We start from the raw sequence: 8,902 nt of genomic DNA, 5'->3' as shown, positions 1-8,902 counted from the left end.
AACAGTTGTTAGCCCAGGTGCCAATCTTAAAAAAAAAAAAAATATATATATATATATATATATATATATAGATGCAGAGAACAGATTGGCGGTTACCAGGGGAGAAGAGGTGGGGGGAGGGTGAAAAGGGTAAAAGGACATGGTGACGAATGGCAACTAGACTCTTGGTGGTTGATGAGGATTTTTAGGCTGCTTAATTTTAAAATGGCTTATGATGAGGATTTTTAGGCTGGTTAGTTTTAAAACTACAGATGAGATTCAGGCTCCAAGGAGTGGAATTTGTTTGCCCCTTTGTTGGGAGACATTTACATTTCTAAGGGAAACCTCTATCTGTGAAGATGCCTCCCTCTCTGTGCCAGGAAGAAGGGGGAATGGTCTTATCTCTAGAAGCTCTTAATGGGGAAGGCAAGAACTTAAGTTGGTTGCTGTCTGGCAATCTCATGTAACTGGTTTAGGGTGGTGGCGTCTAACCTTTCTAACCTTTACTTAATCCGATTTGATTCTTGTCTAAAAGTCATGGGATCACTCAATGACCAGACCCCACCTGCACTGATACCATTTTAACTTTTTTTTCATGTTCTTTCCTTTGTCTTGTAAAGAGATGAATCATATACCTATGCCTTAAATTTAGCCCTAACCCTCAACTCGGGGCAGCCGCAGGAGCTCTGACTGCCCGTGGGTCCTGTCCCCACACACCAGCTCTGCCTGCCCATGGGTCCTGTCCCCATGCCAGCGGGGGCAGCAGAAGCGGCGGCAGCAAAAGCTCTGACTGCCCATGGGTCCTGTCCCCATGCTACACTATTCTCTAAATAAAAGAGCACTACTGCCAGATCTTAAGAGTCTAAGAAATCTTTCTTTCGACTCCTCGGCTCACCGACCCCGCATCAGTGGTGAACACGATGTAGTCTGTACAGAAATCAAAATATAATGATGTACACCTGAATTTTGTATAGTGTTATAAACCAATGTTACCTCAATAAAAAAAAGATTGCTTGCCTAAAACCACAGTTTTTGCTATGTAATGCTCTAGTCGCAGTCCTTCTCGAAATGGTTTATAATTTCCAGGATGATTTTATCTTTAATAAGGCTTATTTAGAAGTATTTTTTAAACTTCTAGATGTACAGGACTTTAAAAAATACTTTAGTACTGGTAAAATATGAATTGTGAAAAATCAAAATGTATAAAAAGGTGTAGAGAGATGAGAGGCAAGGCCACCCTCCGACCTCCGTCTTACCATCCGGTCCTCTCTCACAGGAGTTCCTTGTTGCTAGTTTCTTCTACATCCTTCCAGAGAGAGTTTGTGCAATTACGAACAAGTATTATTGTGACAAATAAAAATGGCAAGCAATAGGATATATTGGAGATTATGAGGAAGCCATTTGGTGTAAAGCTAATTCAGCCTGAACTTGTCTTTCCAAAAGGGCCTGACCGAGGCCGTTGAGCATGCAGTTGTATATCTGCTTTAGATATTCCCTATGGCAAGAGCAAAGGCCCTTGAGATAAAGGTGCAACTTCCCTTCCCCTCCCAACGCTGGCATTCCCTTAAGGATTAAGCATCTTTCCTTAGGCTAGGCACTGATTGCTGCTCACCTGTGACCACCCAGCTCAAGACAATAGACTTGCCTCCTGCTGTGACCGTCAAGCACTGTGCTGACAGGGCAATCTTGTGACTATTGTGGGAGGGACATTTCAATCATATGTGAAACGTCCTCTATGGGGGTATATAACCAACTCTGTATACCTCACTTCTTTGGTGCCCTTTCTTCCTTCGGGAAGAAAGGCCCTGGGCCATGGTCCTCAGATTTCAGCTCAGAATAAACTCACCCAAATTTTCATTTACACATTGGTTATGGATTATTTTCATCGACAATTGTAGTCTTTTCCTCATTGTTTTTGCTACAAAAGGTGGCACATTATATGTTATTCTGCATCTTGCTGTTCTTCTTAATAATATATTGGAAATCAGTCATATATTTCTAGATTAAAAAATCTTGTGAAATATACATAGAGAATATAAGACATATTTGTAAGGTTTACAGTGAACCTTTATGATATTCTCAGCCAGCAAAGAACTAGAACATTGCAGATACCTGCAAAGTCCCTCCCCGATCCTATCATCCATCATCTTCCCTCAAGGTAACCACTCCCCCAGCTTTGGAGTTAATCATTCCTTGACTTTTCTTTCTTCCTTTCCTTCTTTCTTTCTTTTTTTTTTTTTTTGTGTTTGTGTAAGATTGGCTCTGAGCTAACATCTGTGCCAATCTTCCTCTATTTTATGTGGGATGCCACCACAGCATGGCTGGAGGAGTGGTGGTAGGCCTGTGCCCAGGGTCCGAACCTGGGAACCCCAGGCCACTGAAGCAGAGCATTGGAACTTGACCACTGTGTCACTGGGCCAGCCCCCCTTGGCTTTTCCTTATGATTTTACCACGTTTGTATGGGTCCATAAACAAGAGAGCTTAATTTTTTTCTGTTTTGAACTTTAACAAATGGGATTGCAGTGCTTTCTTCTATGACTTGCTTTTGAGCAATAGTTTAGCTTGTTGATATGTGTGCCGGTGGTTAATTTTTTGTCATTGCTGCATAGCACTCCTGTGAGAAAAACATCGATAGTTTTTACGGACTTTGCATTGTGTTCAGTTACATAGTAACAAGAATGTTAACGTTTATTAACTTTTTCTGCATCTATTGAGATGATAGTGAGATTTCTTGCTTTAATTTGTTATTAAGGATTATGTTATTTGAGTGTCTATTGTTAAAGCAACCTCTCATTTCTGAAATAAACTCAATTGGTGATGATATATTACCTTTTCTATATACATTGCTGGATTCAGTTCACTAGTGTTTTATGATTTTGCATCTATATTCATGATTAAGATTGACCTACACTTTTCTGCTCTTCTTATGCTGCTTCTGTCTGGTTTTAGTATTGGATTGATGCTATTACAAAAGACATATTTAAAATCTTGTACTTCAAATGCTTATTGTTGGTATATAGAAAATGCATTCAGGAGACTTCCCTCTTCTTCTATACTCTGGAATCATTTATGTAGATTTGGAATTATTTTTTCCTTAAAAGATTAGTAGAACTCAACAGTGAAGCCATGTGGACCTGGGATTTATTTTCCTCACAACAAGATGTTTTTTTTACTACTATTTCTACTTCTTTAATGGTAATAGGACTATTCAGATAATCTATTGTTTCCTGAATCTGTTTTAGTAAGTGATATTTTTCTACTAATATGTCTGTTTTATCTAAAGTTTCAAATTTATTGGCCTAAAGTTGTTCATCATATCCTCTTACTATCATTTTAATGTCCACAATATCTGTAATTATGTACCCATTTTATTTCTGGAGTTATTTGTGCCTTCTCTTTTTTCTTGATCATTTTTTCCAGGGTTGGTGAATTTTATTATTCTTTTCAACGTCCCAAATTTTGACTTGTTGAGCAATGTGAAATTGGACTGCAAATTCACCTGAGAGCTGATTTGTGATTTTCCAGAGATTTTTTTCACTGCTCTCCTTGGCTCTAAAGCAATTCTCCTTACAGTCTCTGGGGACTGAGGGTGTCACCCTTTGAGGCCCCAGCTTTATGGTGGGCAGCTTTCCTTTTAGTTTCCACATGCTGGCCATCCCCTGGCCTAGACTTCTGTCAAAATTGAAGTAGTCAAAACTTAAACTCATTTCACCCAAATCTGCAAAGGCCCTCCAGGGGGACAAAAACCAGCCTCAGGCTTCTGCTTATCTCTCTGGATTCCTGCCGCCACTTAGACTTCAGTCCGATAAATTCTTACTCTCATTAGCTGTATGATGATTTTAAGAAGTCTTTTCCAAACAATTTATTCAGCATTATAATTGCTTTCAACAAAAACATTGGTCTAGATATTTAAACAGCCTTGATATTGTGCTTGCTCTTATTTTTACCATATCATTCAGTGTTTTTATTTAGTATACCCCCCCACCTCCCACTCTTATTCTCCCTTTAGTTGGATTAATCAAGGTTTTTTTTTGTTCCATTTGATTTTTTTTCTAGTGGTATGGGAGTGATATATTGTATTTCTATTATTCTATTACTTATTTTTTAAGAAACGCTTTTTCTTTTTTGAGGAAGATTGGCCCTTAACTAACATTCGTGCTCATATTCCTCTACTTTATACGTGGGACGCCCGACACAGCATGGTTTGATGAGTGGTGCGTAGGTCTGCACCCAGGATCCAAACCAGTGAACCCTGGGGCTGCCGAAGTGGAGTGTGTGAACTTAACCACTGCCGCACGGGGCTGGCTCCTCTGTTAGTTATCTTTAAATGTTTAATTCATACCTTAATGTTTCTGTTATCTGGTGTTGATGCGGGGTCGGTGAGCCGAGGAGTCGAAAGAAAGATTTTCTTAGACTCTCAAGATCTGGCAGTAGTACTCTTTTATTTAGAGAATAGTATAGAATAGCATGGGGACAGGACCCATGGGCAGTCAGAGCTTTTGCTGCCGCCGCTTCTGCTGCCCCCGCTGGCATGGGGACAGGACCCATGGGCAGGCAGAGCTGGTGTGTGGGGACAGGACCCACGGGCAGTCAGAGCTCCTGCGGCTGCCCCGAGTTGAGGGTTAGGGCTAAATTTAAGGCATAGGTATATGATTCATCTCTTTACAAGACAAAGGAAAGAACATGAAAAAAAAGTTAAAATGGTATCAGTGCAGGTGGGGTCTGGTCATTGAGTGATCCCATGACTTTTAGACAAGAATCAAATCGGATTAAGTAAAGGTTAGAAAGGTTAGACGCCACCACCCTAAACCAGTTACATGAGATTGCCAGACAGCAACCAACTTAAGTTCTTGCCTTCCCCATTAAGAGTTTCTAGGGATAAGGTCATCTCTCTTCTTCTTTCTGGTACAGAGAGGGAGGCACCTTTTACAGATAGAGATTTACCTTACAAACGTAAATGTGTCCCAACAAGGGCAAGTTCCATTCCCCAGAGCCTCCTCCCCTGTCCCAGTTTATCGAAAGCAATCAGCCCAAAACAATCCTGATGCCAAAGAGACATATCCTGGGGTGGCCAATTTCAGGTCCCTACAAGGTCATCCCCCCTTCCTTCACAAACGCAAATGTCTCAAAAGGGCAAGCAAAATTCCAGTCCTCGGAGCCTGCTTCTCATCTGCAGTTTTAAAAGTAACCAGCCTAAAAATCCTCATCGTAAACCATTTTAAAATTAAGCAGCCTAAAAATCCTCATCAGTGTTAGTCTATATCCTGTTCTCCACAAAAGAGAAAAGAGAATCTTAGCTCAATTAGCTAAGAGAATCCTAGCTCTTGGATTTTAGTTCCAGATATATTGATTGTTTGAAAAATAATCCCTGCTTATTTAGATGCAACAGTAAGTTTTATTGGTTAATTTGGTCATCATTCACTCCAATCATTCACTTCATTGAATTCATGTTTCTTCTCTCTGGAGTACTTCTCCTAGTAATTCTTTCAAAGAACGTTTGTAGGTGGAAAACTTTCTGAGCCCTTGTATATCTGAAAATGTTGTGGGGGCCTAGAATTGGCCACCCCAAGATATGTCTCTTTGGCATGAGGATTTTTTGCGGGGCTGGTTACTTTTAATAAAAGCAACTCTGAGGAGTGGAGTTTGCTTGCCCTTTGTTGGGAAACATTTACATTTGTAAGGAAATCTCCATCTGTAAAGATACCTCCCTCTCTGTACCAGGAAGAAGAAAGGGGATGACTTTATCTCTAGAAACTCTTAATCAACGCCAAAGGCAAGGACTTAAATCTGCATTTTGTTTACTGTACTTGTGTAGTAATCTCCCATGATTGACTTCACCTCCACCCCCAATATCCTCCTTTGTCGTTAGCTGAAGACAATATTTAAGGTGGGGGCTTCAGCCATTTTGGCGAATTGCTCAGCTTGCCTGACCTCTCCCATGTATACATGTTATAAAGCTTTGTTTAATTTCCTCCTATTATTCTGTCTCATGTGAATTTAATTCATTCTCCAGCCAGATGAATCCAGAGAGGGTAGAGGACATGTCTTCCTCCCTTACAATGTCTATATTTCATGCTCACATCTGGATGATGTAAGTATAAAATTCTAGGTTAATAATTTCCTTTCAGATGATGAATCCAAACAGCTTATTGCTTAGGAGCTGGAACTTCTGTCAACGGCTTAGTGACACATTGGAATGGTTGGAAGGATTTTTCTCTAACTGGCAAAAATGGTCAAGTGGACTCCAGACCCTGCTCGTCACCAACCTGCCATGGGGTCGTAAGCTTTCTGCTCTGTCAGATAGAGGAGAACCAAGGCTGGCTGCTGGGACTGGAGGCTGATGGGCCCTTTGTTTCTCATGGGAAGGGGAACAGCCAGAATTGGCTTCTCATAGGATGTGGCCACTTTAGGAAAACAGAAAGTCCATGGAGGCCTTAGAATTCTGGGACCGTTGGTGGCAGGAAGTCGGAAAGGAACAGATTCTGTGTTTGAAAGCTGGGAAGAAAGCCTAGCACCACATTGTTTTCAGTGAATTGCAACACATCAATAGGTCATGCTTGAAATTAAACTTATTGTGTATTTCCTACCAACGAGAATACTACCCTACACAACTACAACAGAAGCATCAAAATCAGGAAATTAGTGTTACTGTCATCTAATCCTCAGATCCTATTTCTAATTCACCTATGGTCCCAATAATTACAAGCCAATAAAGATTACAGGCCAGTTATTTTATAAAATGTCTCAATTTTATTTTCTGCTGTCTTCTTATGATTAGATTCAGGTTATACATCTTTGACAGGAGTATCACAGAAGTGATTGTGTTCTTCCCACTGCATCTTGTCAGGTAATGCATGACTGATTTATCCTGTTTCAGATGATGTTCGTTTTGATCACTCAGCTAAGATGGTTTCTGCCAGCCTTCTCCACTACAAAGTTACTCCTTTTCCCTTGTAATTAATAAGTATTTTGTGTAGAGGGAAGTACTTGAAACCATGTAAATATACCATTTCTCATCTAAATTCTGACTTATTACTTACTTTTATCAGTATGAACTCATGATTTCCTTTTTTTTTAATAAGGTCTTTTAATTTTACTGTTTATTTATTTATTTATTGAGGAAGATTAGCCCTGAGCTAACATCTGCCACCAATCCTCCTCCTTTTGCTGAGGAAGACTGGCCCTGAGCTAACATCTGTGCCCATCTTCCTCTACTTTATATGTGGGACGCCTGCCACAGCATGGCTTGACAAGTGGTGTGTAGGTCCGCACCCAGGATCCAAAATGGCAAACCCCGGGCCACTGAAGCAGAAGGTGTGAATTTAACCGCTGCACCACCAGGCCGGCCCCTCCTTTTTTCATTCAATGTCTTCTAATCCATTACTACTATCTTAATGCTCAGATTGTCTCAGCTTTGGCCAGTGGGAGTCCCTTTGAGATAACTTCCGTGTCTTTTTGATATCATCTTATCATTCCTTGAGTGGTTCTTTGCCTTCTGGCACAAGATGTTCCAGGCACATCTTGTGCTTTGATCCCAGCCCTAGAATCAGCTATTTCTCCAAGAAGCCCTGGGTTTTGTTGTTGTCATTTGTTTTTAGTGGAGAATAGTATTTAGAATCCAAGATCTAGGCACAAAGCATTTATTGCTATTGGGCTATTACTGCTCCTCGACCTTCTCAGTGGACAGGGCTACTTCCATCCCTATTTATTTCTATATCTACATAGATCTGTTGAAAACCATGGGTGAACACATGCCAACATTTCCTACTTCAATTCACCACTACAGGATTCATTCTTGCTTTCTCTCTTTCCATGCATGTAACACCCTTTTCCAATAGTGAGAAATATTGCTCACATTATCTTTAATAGACTAATTTGCTTAATCCGTCTGCATGTAGTCAAAGCCCCATCCCTGTCTCTTGCATATATGCCTTCCTCATCCTACTCGGGCTCTGAAATTGCACTGGCCTGGCCCCTATATGGATGTTTTCATCACCCCACTTAAACTGACACCCCACCCCAGGTTGCCTCTGTGGCAGATGACCCCCTCACCTACTTAGGCTCCCACCTGACCACAGGTCTTCCACCCATATAGAGATGCTCCTCACTGCACTCAGGCTCCAACAGCCCAGGCTGAGCTGGTCACATGTGTAGATGCCCTCTTCATTCTATTTGGGTTGTGATTCTCTACATGGGACACACACGGACACACGCACACTGGCTCTGAAAACCCATGACAAGCCATGTCCCTTATTGTTGTCCTCTCCACACTGCTCAGACTGACACCCACATCAAGCTGCCCCCATGCATGGACTCCCTCCTCACTCCACTCCACACCAGGTCTTCTTTCCCATGGGGATGCCTTTCTCATGCTCCAACTCCGCACCAGCCGACCCACCCACAAGGATGCTCTCCTCCTCCTTGAGCTTGAGCTCTAACACCCCACAGCAAACCGCCCCTCCGTGTAGATGTTCTCCTCATCCTGCTTAGGCTATGACGTCTAAGCTGGGCCACTCCCATGCATGGCCTCCCTCATTTCACTTGAGCTGTGAAATCCACACCAGACAGCCCCCCAGTATGAATGCCTACCTTGCTCTGCTCCACATAATGGATTTAGGACTGAATTATTCAGGAAGGGAAGGGAGGAGGAAGAGCTCAGAAAATATTAACTACACCCAGAGGTATATTTTCATGTTTAGTAACATAATGCAATACATCAGTGTATTGGATCATGATGTGAAATGTATTCTTATTGTGGGTCTCAGTCAAGAACAGTTGAAAGGCACCAACCTAAAAAGGTTCTAGCATGATGGTACACTAGCACCCCATTTAGTGCTTCACTGTTCTCCGGGCTGCTCTCAGGAGAAACCCTGTCACCTGTGTGAACACCCTATCCAAAAGGACAATGCTTCCATGGCAACAG

Source organism: Equus quagga, chromosome 5 (genome assembly GCF_021613505.1).
Source record: "Equus quagga isolate Etosha38 chromosome 5, UCLA_HA_Equagga_1.0, whole genome shotgun sequence".
Lineage (NCBI taxonomy): Eukaryota > Metazoa > Chordata > Mammalia > Perissodactyla > Equidae > Equus > Equus quagga.
The sequence above is the reverse complement of the archived record's forward strand: the minus strand, read 5'-3'. Positions refer to the sequence as shown.